The following is a 19,131-nucleotide window of genomic DNA, read 5'->3' as shown; positions in this document are numbered from 1 at the left end:
AGATACCCTAGGATACTCGAATTTTGTGCTATAATACCAAGTTTTTAACTCTCCAGGACTTCCCACTGGATGTCTCATGGTGCTTTAAACCACAAGGGATCCCAAGCTAACCCATAATATTGGTGTAATTCATGAGCGATAGAATAAAATACATAGAATGGAAATAATAAAATGTCATTAGTTGAACTTGTTCAATACAATATTGTTTTAAACATCTACAATATTGATTTTACAATAACTGTGACTGACTGTCTATAAAGCCTCTACTAGACTGACTATAGGTAGCCTGGACATGACCACCAGTTATCCCTAATCAATAAAAATGAATAAAATAAATACTAAATCAACAAACTGGTAAGTCCTCGAATAAAGAGAATTGATCACCTACTGGATGAAAGTTGCGAACTGTCTAATAATAATGTTGTAGGCTACAACTAATACCTACATTATAAAATAATGCTTACACACAAATGTATATGTGGTCAGTGCTTCTGGAATATACTTAGTATGTAGGGGTGAATGCAATGAGTAAAAACTTATATATATATCATAAACTTAAAACCATACATGCTAAGTGTAAATAGATCCACCTTGATCATGAATGAAATTGAAAGCTAAAATAACATGAGAATAAATCATAAAAAGATATTTGAATAAAGCTTGAGAGTCATTATTCTTAGTCTCTAAAATCTTTACTTCTGTGGGAGATTCTCTTAACTTACATAAACCATGAGAGCAGCATAGAGTCCAATGTGAAAACCCTCATCAAAAGGGCTCAATATACCTTGCCAAGGTATAAAGGCTAAATGGGGTGATCACCTAAGCATGTTCATTTGGACAAATTGAATAATATATGACATGTCCATTAGAAAAAGCTACATGCCTATATGGACAAGCTGAATAATATCCTAAGGTGGCACATAGTTTATGGAACTAGGGTACACTAAACCTTCACTCCTAAGTGATAGGTACTACCCCAAAATCATACTATTGCTCGTAATATATTTGAAGTTCACCTTAAAGTAAGCATATGATTTGATGAGTCTAAAAAACACAATATGCTTTTGTTTCTATCTCAAATATTAATTTCTTATGTGAACTTCATATCTTGTCTGTGGTCATCAAATCAAATTCAAGTAATCATCATATTGTAATAGCTTGCAGTTTGAAAAGTAAGTCTGAGCTTCTTAAAAATTGAATGAGTCATGCAAAAATCACTTTCTATTGCTAAACTTATGGTACTATGATCATGAAAACTAAAACACCTTTTATGAGAACTACTATGAGTAATACATGAATAAACCATAAATTTTTATGTAAAATATGCTTAAACTCTTAGAGGAACATCATGACTTCAAAATGCATAATGTAGGTATAAACCCTAATTGAAATGACATAAATTCAATTCTAAAATCAAAGATTTTAGGTACAAGGATGAAAGGTTAACCTAGTTCAAACCCTACATACCTGGACTTAGCGATTTGGTAGAAGGAAACTTGAATTGAAAACTTGAAAGCTTGAATTTTGGAGAAGAAATTCCTCTTTTGTGTTCTTAAGAGTTTGGAAGGACAGGGAACATGTATTTGGGTTATGGAGTGAAGAAAATGTTCTACTTTAGTATATAGGATCATTTAGGACATAAATGATCTATTTTCTCTCGAAAACCTTAAATAAAATAGGATTTTAGCATCTCTGTGACCATGAGAGTGGCACTCCCTTATCTCGGAGCATGCAGGGTATTCCACGCTCTTATCGTAGAGAATAGAGGGCATTTGACACTATTATCATGGACCCTCACTAGTTTGCTCAGAAAAGTACTCATAACTTTTTAGATTAAGACAAAATTGGATAAATTGGAGAGAGGACTCAAATAACTTTCATTTAGATGGTATTGAGATCCAAAACTCAGTAAATATAAAAGTTATTCACGTATAAAGTTGATCTTGTAGGATCGAATACTAAAACTCAATCGACATGAAATGCCTTCAACTCAACTTTGCTCTAAGTGTTTCCTATGAATATTCTTCACATCGCAAGCACTTTACACGCTAGGTAAATGATCAAGAAACTTACTCATAATTAAAATAATTATTATTGGACCTATAAAAATATGATGAATGGTTAGAATCTTATCTAGGAATTTGTAGGGTATTACATTATGCCTAAGTGGAGCTCAAATCTCATTCACTTAGCATATGCAAATGACACTATCACTTTGCCTCATCTAATTAGTATTTTATTAGAAATATTATGATGATTTTGTAGAAGTATGAGCAAGAATCAGGAAAAAGGTAAATAAGGATAAGAGTTTCTTTTATATGCACCTAAATTCTCTTAGTGAGATTATGCAACAAATAGAATTGGATACAGAATGGCCAATGGATATTTTCCACTAATGTATCTGGATGTCCCATTTCATACTCAAGAAAAAAAAGGAGTGCTATGATGATTTGTTGGACAGAGAAAGGAGTAAACTTCAAGAATGAAAGAGATTGTTATTATCATATGGAGGTACAAAATCTTTACTAAAAAAATATGTTACAAAACATCCCCATTTATGTTCTACCAACAATTATTCCTCCTAAAATTTTCAAAGAATTATAGAGAATATTAGTAAAAGTCTTTTACTATTCCATAGAGACGGGTGATGATAGGCGAAATTACGCGCCTATATCAATATATTTTGCCCATATTTTAGCCTAGTTTCGAGAACTAATTATCTATTTCGTACACTTTTAGTCCTTTTTCCTGTAAATGAGCTAACAAATGTGATTAGGAAAGTTTCAGGTATAAATGATGCAAAATACAGCAATTTATGGCTTACTTGACGCAAAAGAAAGCTCACAAACGAGATGGAAAGGAGCTGGACGCATAAAGGACTAAATCTGCTGCATGGAAAATCTGTCCCGGGCTAAAACAGCATTTCTGAAGACTTTGGGACTTACAGACACAAAGCTGGATTTTTGCCATAATACATTAACCTAGTGCAATTAGGTTATGTGTTTCATCATTCTATTTGGATTATAATTTTGTAACCTTACCCTAGTACAATTGGGTCAAGGATTTCATTAGTATATTAGGATTTGGTTATTTATTTTATTAGTTGAGTAGGAGTAGGATAGGAGTATTATAAATACCCTATCATGTTAGAGATTTTAGAAGAGGGGGGAAGACATTCTGACAATTCATTCATCTCCTTACAATTAAGACATCTTCCTACAACCCATTCTCAATTCTTCATTCTTCTACTCTTAAATTCCACAACAAGAGAATCGTTACTTGCTACGGAATCACTAAAACCACACGCCAAACACCTACTATTCACGCCATCCACCATGCAAAACGTGATATCCTTCGCATTCATGGGTAACTAAATCTCTTAGTTGGGGTTATGGAAGCCGAATGAGTTACTATCTATAGCTATGAGTTTGTGAGTTCAAGACAAGTATATTGCTTATATCATTATTCTCTTCATCTTAAATCTACATTCTTTGCGGTTCAAACACAAGAACACGCCATTCTAACATCTAACCTGTTCGAGAGAAAGGTTATTTGTCTAGAAAAGAAGACGCATAGACCAACGCCAGTCTAACATCTGACTTGTTCGAGAGAAAAGTTATTTGTCTGGAAAAGAGATAATGTCAAGGTAGTAGGACACCCTTTCCTATTAAAAAGCTAGTGCCGTACCTGGACTAACTTCTTGGAGAATTCGTACCGTTAGTCACGCTTTAAGCTCGAGAGAGTTAAAGTGAAATAGTCCTTGTTTAGGTCGAGAGACGCTTGGATTTACCATCGACTACAATTCTCTATAAGCAATTACATGTCAAGACTCTACACACTCATAGCCAATAGAGACGTATACCTCAGAAGGTGGACATAACCCCAACGCCTCAATTCTCATTGTTTACAACACACGTGACAATCTCTCTTTATTTTGCTATTTTCAGTTCTTACATTCTTGTTTTGGTTACATACTACAATCCCCCCTTTCCTACGAGACTTGCACTAAAAGTCTAGTAATTTCTCTTGCTTGTTGGCCAAGCTATTCTCTGTGGGATCGATACCCAACCCAGGTTGGGTTCTATATTTGCTAACGACCGCTTTACACTCCCACGAGAGCTGTAGATTGAGCGTTATCAGACGGGAAGGAGAAAACATTGGTATGCATGGAATAATATTTGTTTGCCAAAGAATGAAGAGGGTTTAGTGTTCAAATCCTTAAAATATGTTTCACAAGCAATGTATGTTAAGTTGTGATGGAGGTTTAAGAGAAACTAATTTGTGGTCCAATTTTGTCGAACAAATATTGTAAGAAATAGATTCCTATACTAGTGCAATGGAGACGTGGATCTCAAGTGTAGAAAGAAATGGTGGAGAATAGAGAAAAGATTGAGAATTTTTGTAGTGGGAACCAAAAAGTGGTACTTCAACAATTTGGTTTGATAACTGGACTAGTACTATCCTCTTTTTCTTCATCTAATATAGGTACAATCTTGTTATCCAATATGTCATTGAACATATTAGAGATACTATACGGTTGCTCAATTTGAGAATGTAATGTATAAGACATGGTGGACTAAAATAGTAATGGAAGATTCACTAGTAGGCGTGCTTGGAAATTTTGAAGCAAAGAGCTGATGTAAATGAAGATCTAAAGGCAAAATGGAGAAAAGAATTACCCTTCAAATTCTCATTTCTTACTTGAAGGATTTGGTTTTGTAAGGTTCCTATAGCATCTATTTTTCATTTGTGGAACTCTAATATTTCAATGGATTGTGGATGTTGTGATAGTTCGGGCAGACAACTAACAGAACACCAATATCTTAAAATAGGGGTGGCAGATAGAGTGTGAAGTATGAGAATGTGGAGAAATATTAAAGGTAATCGTAAGCTACGATAATCATTCAAGGTACTTTCTATTATCCTTCTCCAAGTTTTATGAAAAAAAAAATATCAGCCTACATGGTGGTTCTTACCACGAAAGAAAGGTATACTAAAAAGTTAATGACACTTTTTTGAAGTTTATTAAGGTCAGATGCAATTTGAATATATGGGGAGGATATGGATAGATATCAGTGATGCTTTCTATAACAACAGAACTACCTATGCTACTAGAATAGTAAAATGGTTTTCCCCTCCTAATCCCTGGTTAAAAAGAAATACAGATGGTGCTTCAAGAGGGAACCCTGGACCTAGTTCTTTTTCTTTTTGCATTAGAATCACAATAAGGTCATTCTAGACTTATTGGAATGACAAGGTTATCCTTTGTTGTTCCTGAACCATTTTTCTTACTTGATTGTGGCTCAACCCATCGGTTTTAGAAAAAAAAAAGAACAATGTACAACAGGGGTTTGATACTTAGCCTAGGATTCAAGAAACAATTTGTAACTGATAGAGATGTACTCGAGGAAGAGTATTGAAGCAAAGGATGATTTTGCAAGATCAAGTGAACAGTAGAGCAAATCCTTGGTTAGATTGTTTGAGAAGATGAAGGGGTTGAACTTTCTACCTACTATCCTAAATGCATAGACGATTTGTCTCTATGTCGGGATATTTTGTTTTGTTTTTATTAGTCCAAGTCACTTTTGGGCCTGACCATTTGTACATATTGCTATTTTTATTCTAATAAAAAGGCTTAAAGCCAGGTTTTAATTTTAAAAATATATTTGTCTTTCAACTTCTATTTTTTTTCTCATGTTTTTTTACTTTAGTTTTTGATTTTCGTTCCTCTTTTTTAAAAATTTTTCTCAACCCTTAATTTTTTTCCATTTTCTCCTCTCAAACTTCTATTTTTTTCTCTTTTATTTTTCTTTTATTTAATGTTTTGTCTTTTTTTTCTTTTTTCTCGACCTTAATTTTTTTCTCCTTCCAACTTCTTTTTTTTTTCTCTTACTCTTTTTATTTTCTTTGATTTTTATTCTTTTTATTTTTAATATTTTTTCTTCATTTTTTTTCTTTTTCCTCAATTTTTATTATTTTCCTTTTTTTGATTCTCTCCAAAGAACAATTTACTCTCCATAGGAAAAAGTTGATACCACCTTGTGTAGTTATGTATGAGATGTTCTATAAATCATGTCTTAGAGGCAAGACTTAGCCCAAGGATTTTCAAATAACAAGTTATGCCCCATGAAAAAGAGTTGACACTACCATATTGTGTCATAATTTATAAGATTCTCTATAACTCATGCCTTAGAGGCAAGACTTATACCAAGGACTTTCAAACAATAAGTTACACCCATGGTAAGAGTTTATACTGCCACATTATGTCTTGATATAGAGATGCTCTATAACTCTTTCCTCGGAGATAAGACTTAGACTAAGGAACTTTAAACATAAAATTATGCCCCAGGGAAAAGAGTTGGCACTATCACATTGTGTCTTAATTTAAAGATGTTCTATAACTCTTTCCCCCGAGACAATACTTAACCCAAGGACTTTCAAATAATAAGTTACTTCCCAAGGGCGGGAGTTGACACAACCATATTGTGTTTTTAGTTATGAGATGTTTTATCGAGGCAAGACTTAGACCAATGAGTTTCAAATAACAAGTTACGCCCTATGGAAAAGAATTTACACTGTCACATTATATCTTGATTTATTAGATACTTTATAACTCTTTTCTCTGAGTCAAGACTTAGATTAAAGACTTTCAAATAACAAGTTACACTCCATGCACGAGAGTTGAAAATATTGAAGATAATGATCAAACTAAGGGTTATGATCAACATGATCATGTTCACAAAAGTGATCATGATTAAGATATGGAGAATGTTAAGAGTGTAAAGTCGTTGTAGTTAGTCTATGTTAGTATTGTAGTGGTAGTAGAAATAAACTTGTAAAGGTAATTGGTAAGACTCTTTTAATTAGTCTAGGACTCTACAACTTCATTATATCCAACTCATTTATGAAAGAGCATGTACTCAACTTCTTGATCATTAACAACATAATTTAATTTTCTCTATTAAATTTGAGGATTCTACATGGCATCAAATATAAGCTTTTCAGATTGCTTCAATACTAAATTCCCTTCCTCTCACTCTCAAAATTGTAACTAATTGCCTCCACAACATCCCCAACCAATACTCTTTTAATCTCATCACTTCATCACCTAATTACTTCATGTTCCATTAAGCTAAAGCCTACTAACTACTTAATTTAGAGAACAACTAATACATGCTATAAGACTAACCTATCTCATTAAGGCGGTCAGGCTAGAAATAATATTTTTTGAGAAAAAAACTTGAAAAACCTATTGGAAAAGAGGTGGATGCTAGGTAATCCTTTAGGACTAACATACTAGGTAAGACACCTTATCCTACATTAAACCAATTTGTTAATGCACTCAGGCATTTTGACATGAGGGAAGATGGAAAGGAAGTGCCACAACAAAACTCAAATATGGCATTTTTTGTTGTCTCTAGTCAAAGAGGCAGAGGAAGATGACACTATACTCAGAAAGAAGGTAAAAACAACTTTAATTCTAGAGGCAGGTTTTAGACATATTGAAAAAATAACACATAATCATAATACTAAATATCATCAAGGTGAACCCAGAACAAAGAGAAAAATGGAATTGAGGCATGTCAAATTTGTTGTAGGAACAATCATGCAGCTCTTAAGTATTTTTATAGGTGGGATTAGTCTTATCAAGCTACAGATAAACTTCCACAAGCACTTGTTGCTGTGAACATGCAGAACACATCAAATGGTGATGGTGGTTTATACATGGACTTAGGTGTAACTAGTCATATGAAAAATAACTCAGATACTTTATCTAACCTAAAATATTATAAAGGTTATGACAAGATCATTATTAGAAATTGACACGACCTAACCCGGGGCCTTGTCGTAATGGGCATCCCAACTCTGACTGGGACCAGAGACCACCCACGCTACCCAACCTAACCTCCATCCATCTGCCCTAAGTTGGCTGAATTTTAAGCATATAACAAAATAGTATAATAGCTCACATAAAGACTCTAGGATAGGATCACAACAGTGATCGTGTAATGCCCCGCATTCAGGCTACAATATAGACCAAGATTCTAATGCATTGATAATCCCAAAGCCATAAATCCTATGTTAATATTTCATGTTAATTATTTTCATAGTATGTGAATTCATTCAAGCTTGAATTTAGACCTTAAAGGTCCTTCAACTCAAGGACGAGTTGAAACTATTTTGATTGATTAAGTTTTAGTGGACATTGTAATTTGTGTCATCTTCCATTGACCATAACTCTCTATATATGTCGAATTAGAGAGCCTACTATGTTTAAAATGATATTTCTTTGAGTTAAATTTCCAACGATACCAATTTTTCTAAAATCCGACACCCGAGCAAGAAGTTATGGCCTTTCAAACTAGTAGGCGGCGCCTATGTAAACATAGGCGATAGCATAGGCGGCGCCTATGTAAACATAGGTAATATCATAGGAAGCACCTATGTAAAGGTTACAAGTGACTTAAACACTCCGTTTTAGGGAAAAATGGTCCTTTTCCACCCTTACTTAGCCCTAAACACGAAATTTAGTTCCCAAAGACCTCAAAATACACCTTTATTCATCAAAATTGTTTAAGAACTCTCTCTAGGGTTTCAAAATAAAAACCCAAGTAGTTCAAGATTCAACCATGGGTTTTAAAAACAAATTGAATATTTGGAATCTCTGCAACGTAGGCTTCAAGAAGCACCTATCATATTCGTATATAGAGGTACGTGAGGTTATCCAAAAATCTCATGGGTGTAGTTTTATGAATATGCATGCTTTTAAATGGGGGTTTTCAATAAAATACTAATAATTTGCTTTTATTATGATTTCTAAGTCATTTTTTAAGGTCATGGGAATTGTTTGCCTATATACTTCAATGGTTAAAAACATGCGTATATGATTTGAGATTTTCCATGGAAGTTTGATAAATATGAATGATAAATTCCTTTCAAAATCCCATGATAATATTTTGATACCCCATATTATATTGTGACCAATAAAAGAGAGCATGAATTTGAAATAATTATTGTCCACTACTTGTAAATGATAAAAACATCTTGATTTTTATATGATTATGCATATGTTGATGTGATATTGATGAATTGCAAGTCGGGTATGACGATACCCTACAAATAAGATATGTGATTGAATCAGATGAAATTTGAATGCATTGATTTTACATAAGATAGGTGGATGCCCGAAAAAGGCGCTTGAGTGTAAGGGCTCATCGCTGAAAATCGTGTTTGCTGATATGGGAATTTGGTGCCCTGCTTTGTGATCTTGCATACCTGAATTTATGTCATTCCCAAATTGGGACTATGGTTAGGAGCCCTACTTTGTGATCTTGTACACTATCATTGGGTCAAGACACCCTGCTGTGTGATCTTTTGTGTCTTCCCCTCACGTATACTCTAATCTCGGCGGCAACCAAGGTTTGACAGTTGGTGTATATGTAATATGTAGGGTATTCTACCTAGCTTAGCTTCTTTACATTGTTGTTGAAAATAATTATATTACGTCCATGTGTTTTCAAATGATTTAATATGAAACTGCTTTATAATGGCTCTCAACTATATTTTATAAAAATATTATATTTTGTTTTGATATCTCTGTGTAACAGTACTTTTGTATTGACCTCCTTCCCTCTCAGGTTCTGAGGTACAGTCTAGGGGTCCAGAAAATCAGTAGATTTCCAAAGAAAGATTCGTAGAGTCACTTGGTGAGCCTTTTATATTTTAGAAGGCCTGATATCTGGCAGTTTCATTTATCATTTATTAGTTTTGGGTCTACTGGGGGCCTTGTCCTAATTTTCAGATAGATATTTGTTTCAGTCATGTTGTACAGATTTTGCAGATGTTATAGAGATGTTGATTGAGATTGTGTGACATTATTCCCCATTATTGCTTTCGTATGATTCCTGACCATGTTTCCATAATATTATTTATCTTTCGTATTTTTTATCATATGAATTATGTGCATGACTACCAGACATATAGGGGTGTTTTGGGCCTTTATGGTTTGGGATACTCGTCACGGCCAGGGCCTCGGTTTGGGTTATGACAAACTTGGTACCAAAGCATGGTTCATGGTCCTAGGGTGTCTGCGAAATTGCATTGGGTAGAGTCCTTTTTATGGGTATGTAGCATGCCACACTTATAAGCAGGAGGCTACTAGGCATTTAGAAATGTCTCTCTTTCTTCATGTTCTAGTCCATGCAATAGGGTTGGAATGTTCCCCTTTCATGCTCTAATTCGTGCTATGGTGTCGCCCATATGAAAGTAAAGTCATCCCAAATTCTTTCCTTACTTGATGTTCTCAAACTTGTCCCATTATTGGGCTAATTCAAGTGCAAAAAGTTTAGAATATACATGATATATTCCTTTTCGATTGAGTTCTATAAGATTTTAAAAATTGTGCAAAGACTTGATAGGAGTCTGTTAGTGCATCAATATGTGTTGATTCTGATGTAAATATTGATCCTAATGGAATCGTGCATTCCAGCTTAAGGTATTAAGTATATCTAGTTACTCTCGAAATCTTGTTACAGATGTGGATAATGTATAGCAGAATGTTGGAACTGTATTTCCACCAGAATAGCAGCATAAGTTAAAGTGTTGTTTTCATGACCTATTGGTAGTGATATTGGACCAAGAAGTTGGTGATGTAAATTCACAAAGTTAGAAGTCAGAGTGAGGGTGATTTTGTGTAAATGAATATTTCAGTTGAATAACCGATGTTTGAGGATGCTTTACCCCTTTATAGTGATAAACTAATGTGGTAGCTAGCAGTGTGTGTGGACAGTATGGTAGTCCATGGAGGAAGTGTTTTACTCAAATTTTTGTTTATACAGAATAATATGTATATCCTTAGACCATTAAATATTATGTGTCAATTTTGTATCCCTTGTAATATGTAATCTTATTATCATGGTGTTTTTGAAAAAAAAAAATTAAAGTCTAGTGAAGCCGTGTGGGCCTCTTTCGATTCACTAGCATAGTTGCCTTGTCATCTATCTTATTTTCTTGTTCAAAATACAAAACCAAAGTCTAGTGAAGCTGTCTGAGGCCTGTTTCGATTCAGTAGCAACTTGTTGTCCAACTTGTTATTCTTGTGTATGTTTAATGTATGTATAGCTGTATCTAGTTGCATGAGATTGGGCCTGTAAAGAGATGATTCGTCTTTATGTGTTAGTTTATTAGTAGAAGATATAGAAGGAGTTATTAGGCGAGGTGAATTGTCCTTGTTAAAGTATGAAAATGGCTAGATTAGCCAGTAGGTTATAAGTATAGACTTATGGTTGTTTGAGGAATTTAAAGGCAGTCTAAATATATGCTTAAGTAAGTAAGTATGAGGTGAGAAATCTGCATAAGTAGAGAAGATTGTATAGGGTTATAATATCAGATTAAGGTTGATCATGTCTATTATATGACTTTACCCCTTGACCTTCTTTTCGTTGGTAGTTGTAAACTAGTACAACTTATGAGAAGGTAGGTAGTGGATTTTAAGGTGTTTGAATAGAACATGTCAATTTTATGGACTAGCATATTATTTTGCACTCATCATTGGTGGTAAATGATTGATACTAGACTATAGGCTTGAATTTAAATGGTGTGGTGGTAAATAGTGGCAAGAGTTTGATGATGCATGTTTTATGGGATTAAATTAGTAGGCTTGAGGTGCTGAAATAGTACATGCTAATGGATTATGATAAGGAAAACCATTAGGTCATGATCGATTATTGTGGTTATGAAGTTCTAGTGCACTAGTGTTTCATGATGTTTATTTATAGTTTCCAAGTGAAAATTTTGTGTAAGGTTGGGTTGTAAATCATGCATAGCACTAGATATTAAGTTCAAATAGTTGATGTCCATGAAAGTGGATGTGAAGATTTCTTAGTTAATGAATACTAGTTGTATAGAAGTGATCTAATAGGCTTGAATAGTGAATACAATAGATTAAGTTTATTTGATTCGTAGTGATGTATGATATTGTATGTGTGATGTAGAAGTATGCCTAAGGTGACATAAGGTTGCGGCATTCTTTCTAAGGCTATTACATATTGCGTGTGGCTAGTAGTACCATTGAGTTGCTAGATGGGGAAAGACTAGTAGATGTTATATGGGTTCTAAATAGTTAGGTTAAAGAGCTTTGATTGATCGTGTTGAGCCTTTTATATGATCTTGATTCTCATAGTAATGAGGCATAACTTGGGAATCGTGATATTAGTACGCTATGTCAAAAGAGGTTTGGTTCATCAAAGGCTTGGTGATATCCATGTTAAGTGTTAGAATCTAAGTTTGAGTTTTGAAGGTTGAACCGATGGAAATAAGTGTGCAAACTAATGTATCCGAGAAGGTAGTAATTCGGGTTAAGTTCTATGATATGAATGCATTGTCATTTTTTTTCAGACCCTAGAGTGCAGTAAGTGTAGTTCAGTTAGAATCTGGTAAAGGATCTCCCAAACTCTAGATGATGACTTGAAGCTAAGGGGGAGATGACAGAATGAATGACCAAGTAAGGCTCTCAGATTCTAGTAGTGATGCAGTATGATTTAGAACATCAGAAAGTGAGGGTGGATCTCAAACCATTCCTATGTAAATATAGGCGATATCATAGGCAGCGTCTATGTAAACATAGGCGATATCATAGGCGGCGTCTATGTAAACATAGGTGATATCATAGGAAGCACCTATGTAAAGGTTTCAAGTGACTTAAACACTCCGTTTTTGGGGCAAAATGGTCCTTTTCCACCCTTACTTAGCCCTAAACACGAAATTCAGTTCCCAAAGACCCCAAAATATGCCTTCATTCATCAAAATTGTTCAAGAACTCTCATTAGGGTTTCAAAATAAAAACCCAAGTAGTTCAAGATTCAACCATGGATTTTCAAAACAAATTGAAGATTTGGAATCTCCGCAACATAGGCTTCAAGAAGTACCTATCATATTCGCATATAGAGGTACGTGGGGTTATCCAAAAATCTCATGGGTGTAGTTTTATGAACATGCATGATTTTAAATTGGGGTTTTCAATAAAATACTAATAACTTTCTTTTATTATGATTTCTAAGTCATTTTTTTAAGTTCATGGGAATTTTTTGCCTATATACTTCAATGGTTGAAACCATGCATATGTGATTTGAGATTTTCCTTGGAAGTTTGATACATATGAATGATAAATTGCTTTCAAATTCCCATGATAATGTTTCGATACCCTATATTATATTGTGGCCAACAAAAGAGAGCATGAATTTGAAATAATTATTTTCCACTACTAGTAAATGATGAACACATCTTGATTTTTACATGATTATGCATATGTTGATGTGATATTGATGACTTGCAAGTTGGGTATGACGATACCCTACAAATAAGATATGTGATTAAATCAGATGAAATTTGAATGCATTAATTTTACATGAGATAGGTGGATGCCCGAAGAAGGCGCTTGAATGTAAGGGCTCATCGCTAGAAACCATGTTTGCCGACATGGGAATTTGGTACCATGCTTTGTGATCTTCCGTACCTGACTTTATGTCATTCCCAAATTGCGACTATGGTTAGGAGCCCTGCTTTGTGATCTTGTGCACTACTATTAGGTTGAGACACCCTACTGTGTGATCTTGTGTGTCTTCCCCTCACGTATACTCTAATATCGGCGGCACCCGAGGTTTGACAGTTGGTGTAAATGTGATATGTAGGGTATTCCAACTAGCTCAACTGCATTACATTATTGTTGAAAACAATTACATTACGCCCATGTGTTTTCAAATGATTTGATATGAAACTTCTTTATAATGTCTATCAACTATATTTTATAAAAATATTATGTTTTGTTTTGATATCTCTGCGTACCAGTACTTTTGTATTGACCCCCTTCCCTCCCAGGTTCGAAGGCACAGTCTAGGGGTCCAAAAAATCAGTAGATTTCCTCAGACAGATTCGCAGATTCACTTGGTGAGCCTTCTATATTTCGGAAGGCCTGATATCTGGCAGTTTCATTTATCATTTATTAGTTTTGGGTCTACTAGGGGCCTTGTCCCATTTTTCAGATAGATATTTGTTTCAGTCATGTAGTAGAGATTTCGTAGACGTTATAGAGATGTTGATTGAGAGAGATTGTTGGACATTATTCCCCATTATTGCTTTCGTATGATTCCTGACCATGTTTCCGTAATATTGTTTATCTTCCGCATTTTTTTATCATATGAATTTTATGCATGACTACCAAACAGATAGGGGTGTTTCGGGCCTTTATGGTTCGAGATACTCATCACGGCCAGGGCCCCAGTTCGGGTCGTGACAGATCGAGTCCAACTATCCCATACCCATCGTCCAACCATACCAATCCAAACCAAAATAATAAATCCGACCATATCCAAATAAGTTCCATTCGTAACTAAACATATAATTCCAAAATAAAAAAAGGATGGAACAACTAACAATATCATCAACCGGTATCATCCCCAATACCAATACCAATGCTAAGGCTGACACCAATACCGATCCCACCCATTCTAACCCATTGTAGTTCTACAAAAGCACCTAACCAAAAGATTACAAAAATCTAGTTGGCACACGCCCCCAACCATAGACAAAACCAATATCCATAAATGAACCAAAGTATGCAATAACATCCATGAATAGAGCCTTTCAAAAATATAGAAGTTCACCACTTCAATCCAAAGTTGACCCCCGAATGTCCTAAGTAGGAGGAGTGGAACATCTTGTTCCTTCATTCTGTGGGAATACAACCTCCCGAAGATGGGTTAGTGGGTGAACGCTAGCATGAAATTAGGATAAGATAAGATAATACCATTTAAGAAGACCAAGTATAACCATCCATATACGCACAACTCATACATATATATATAACTAGGCCGGGAGAAGGGAACCGGGTTTAGTATTCATTTAAAACTTTTAACCTGGGTATGTGAAGTTTAACCATCCTAGAATAAACCAGGGTTATATAAGTCTAGTGTAACCCCTTGAACGGGCTCCGGTGCATGTAGTTGCATGAACCAAAGATATCATAAGAGTCGATAATTCGCATGTACCCTTCACTCTCCATGATACGTATGTACAGTCTACTTAAAGGATTCTTGTGTACCTCATAGCATCATAAAAGGGTCGCCATGCCCTACCCCTCATGTCGGTAAACATAAGTTACTAGTGTTCGTTCATTGAACTCCCACCTTTATGGTTAGCTTTTACACCCCGCCATTATTGACCAATTAAAACCAATTTCTAACCAAACCATTATTACATTATTATTATTAACCAAGGCTATTAGTAGTGGTATCGTCATACCGATTATAACTTGCAAGTATTGCCCTTAGCCAAACCTGTTAGAGATCAAGGGATTCCCATATACCCATAGATCACATTGTCCAATTAACTTGGGGATTCCCTTGTACCCCACAAGTATATTTGTTAATCCAAACCATTCTAAAACCATTAAACCATTCATATTATTTAGGGTTCCATTACCAAGTTTGAACCATGCATAAGTTCCATTGAAAACCCAATAATATGGTGAAAACATTGTTATAGGCATTTTATCAAACACATTGGGGGCATAGTATTTCCAAATCCAAAGATAATTACCAAAAAACCATTCCCATGCAACCTATTATCCAAAACCACCATTAATGCATATAAAAGCATAATTAAAACATGGGAAAAAACATAACCAAGCATTTATAACCAAACCTTCAAATCATATTTGAAAGCCCAAAATCATAGAACATTCAAATTATGAAAACATTGTATAAAATCCATGGCTTTAGTTGGAACTTACAATGAGGAAAGAGAACATGCCTTAAACAAAGATGTTGATGGAAAAAAATCACCAAGACAAGCCCCAATTTACTCTTTAGGATAAAACCCTAGATTCATTTTCCCAAGAACTCCAGAGAGGATTTAAGAGTATTTTCTGAGTGTTTAAGAATAAAATAGTAGGTAAATTAACCTCCCAAGTATAATATAAGTCGTGGGTCCTCATTAGGATAAGTGGAGAAATGTCCAAATTGCCCTCACTTAAACTGCACTTAATTCCCATCATAGGGCACGGTTGACCCTTACGAGTCGTACCTATACTGTACGAGTGGTACCCACCTCTCGTACCCTAGGTCCCCATTGGACCCAACATTGTCCAAGGTACGACACACCCAAACCCAAGTCGTATCCACGTGTATGACTAGTACCCATAAACTATACCCCTGGAAGAATAAAATTTTAGGAGGTTTGAACATTGACCACTATACGAGTCCAAAGTACGACTTGTACCCTGGCTTACAACTCATGGTGAGTCACTCGTACTCAGATCCAACTTAAGTCGCCAAGTCTAAGGTTAAGTAAAGTAACCAAAAAAACCATATTCAACGATACGACTCATACCACCCAAATTGTACCCATTTCAGTAAATCCATCCTACCAACCAACACTGGTAAGTATACGACTGGTCCATACCACCCATACCTAAGTATACGACCCATTCCCCCAATTTGTATCGTGCCCAGAAACCAAAAATCAAGGAATTTTGCTAAGGTCTAGAAACCAGGGGGTTTCAAAAATGGATCTCATTTAGATATTATACACATTGGAATACAACTAGGTCAGGCTTGAAATTACAAAGAGTTCTTGTAGCACCTAAGATTGTTAAAAATATTCTCTCAGTTAGTAAAATTGCAAGAGATTAGTCTTGGACTCTTGAATTTGATAAAACTAATTTTTTCATAAAGCACAAGAAAACAAGGACACTACTGGGTAAGGGATCTAAGAGGAATGAATTGTATTCCTTGGAAGACAACTACCTCTATGCATTGACAGTCGTACAAGACTGGAAGACATCGATAACATTTGACATAATAGAATAGGATTTCCTAGTTTGATGATTTTAAAGATTTTGAATAGTATTAGTTGCATTAATGTTAGTAGTTTAATAAAATTCTTGTTGTTTGCTCTTTTTGTAGTTGGGCAAAGGTTGTAAACTACCATTTAGCTTGAGGAATAAAATTGAGAAAGAGCCTTTATTGAAAAGTCATTGCTATCATTGGGGTCCTACACTTGTTAAATCCACTAAACACATGATATATTATGTAGTCTTTGTAGAAGATAAGGCAAGATACACATGGCTTTATCTTTTGAAAAAGAAATTTGAATTTTTGGAAGTCTTTCTCAAGTTTTTGAAAATCGTGAAAAAAAAAGTTTTCTAAAGTCATTTAGATTTTTCAATGTGATGGTGGTAGTGATTTCATCAAAGCTGGATTTCTTGAGCAACTAGAAAAATATGGTATTATCAGATACCTCTCTTATCCTAATACACTTGAACATAATGGAATTGCTAAGAGAAAACTTAGGCATATAGTTGAGACTGGACTTACTATGTTACTACATGCTAATCTGCACTATTTTTGTGGGTAGAAGCCTTTTGACTATTGTATTTCTTATAAACAGGTTTCCCTCCTCGATACTAAAGATTGTAACTCCCTTTGTCAAGATTTTTGGTGCACAACCTGACTATAATAGCTTGAACGTATTTGGATGTAGATTTTTCCATATATAAAGGATGACACTAAGTTCAGTCCAAAGACTTATCCATGTGCGTTTATAGTATATATTAGTCAACATAAATGATTAGATGCTATCAGCCTCCTACAAGGAGACTGTATGTGTTAAGGCATGTCATTTTTTATGAGTATACACTGCCTTATGTCCTATCAGTGAAGTCTCAAGCTAAAGTTGATGACTCACCTCACTTAGCTACCTTTGTTGAGTTTTTTTACTAACTTGCAAACATAGAATTCGAATAAAGTTACCCTAGGGGAAAATTTTCCAAACTATTGAGGGACAAACTACTCAGGCAGTTGTTCAACAACACTTGTATTGCCTATGCTGCTAGATGAGCTTGCCATGATAATTATTTTGGTAGCTAATGAGAGTGATCCTAGATCAATGACTGAAAATGAGTCCAGTGAAGGCATCTTAAATATTGATCCAACACAAGCTATTTTTAAGTCAACAAACCCTGTATCAATTTTGATACAACCCAAACCAGGGCTTTGTCGTAATGGGCGATCCCAAGCTGAACCAGGACCAGGAACCGCCCCCATTACCCAAACCAACAACCAAACGCATACCTTGAGTCAGATGAAGTTCGGAAAAAGGACAAGATAGTGTATCCAATCATGTGGTGTCTCTGAGACAAGTCTATTATTGAGACCAACCCAATCAAGTCCAACCACCCAATACCCGACCAAACCAATCCAGAATCCATAAAACTAAATACCATAATGATAAGCCAATTTATGTATTAATAACATAAGCCATCCATACAATACCTAAGGCCATAGTTGTCATACAAACACTCTAGACCAACTAAAGAGTATCTAGTCGAGACATGCCCCTGACCATAGCCAAAAAACCAAAGTCTATGAAAGACAAGAAATATGAAAACTAAACCATGACATAAAATAGATGCCTTCAAAACTATGGAAGCTCACCACTTCAATCTGACTTTGACTATACCCGAATTAGATCACTAAGCAAGAGGAGTGGAATGGCTAGTTCCCGCATAGCATAGGTATACGGCCTCTAGTAGACGAGTTAGTGGGTGAACACTAGCATGCACTCAGGATAGGGATAAAATAATGCCAACTAGGGAAAAACAAAGTAAACCAACCAATGCACATAAATCATAAACATATATATATAACTATGCCGAGAAAGGGAACCGAATTTAGCATGCCATTAAAACCATTACCTGCGTTGTGTAGCTTTATCGTCCTAACCACCTACGAGCCATATGGGTTCAGCTTTCCCTATTAAAAGGGTCCCAGTGCATGTATCTGCACGAACAGGCAATATCCCATGGGATGACTAGTACATCCCCCAATATAAAATATGACACACACATACGGTCATCAAGACCCCTCATATCGGCAAATATGAATTTTTTATTTTAGTCCCCCCTCCCCTGGGACCGCTGCCTTCCACGACTTAGCTACACATCTTACCATTAATGCCCAATTAAAACCATGTACAATCAATCCAATTACCATTTATCAACTAAGGTTATTTAATAACCAGTGGTATGTCATACCACCCATACTTGCAAGCATTTATCCATAGCCAAACCATTTT

Source organism: Capsicum annuum, chromosome 4 (genome assembly GCF_002878395.1).
Source record: "Capsicum annuum cultivar UCD-10X-F1 chromosome 4, UCD10Xv1.1, whole genome shotgun sequence".
Taxonomy (NCBI): Eukaryota; Viridiplantae; Streptophyta; class Magnoliopsida; order Solanales; family Solanaceae; genus Capsicum; species Capsicum annuum.
Note: the sequence above shows the minus strand (reverse complement) of the source record.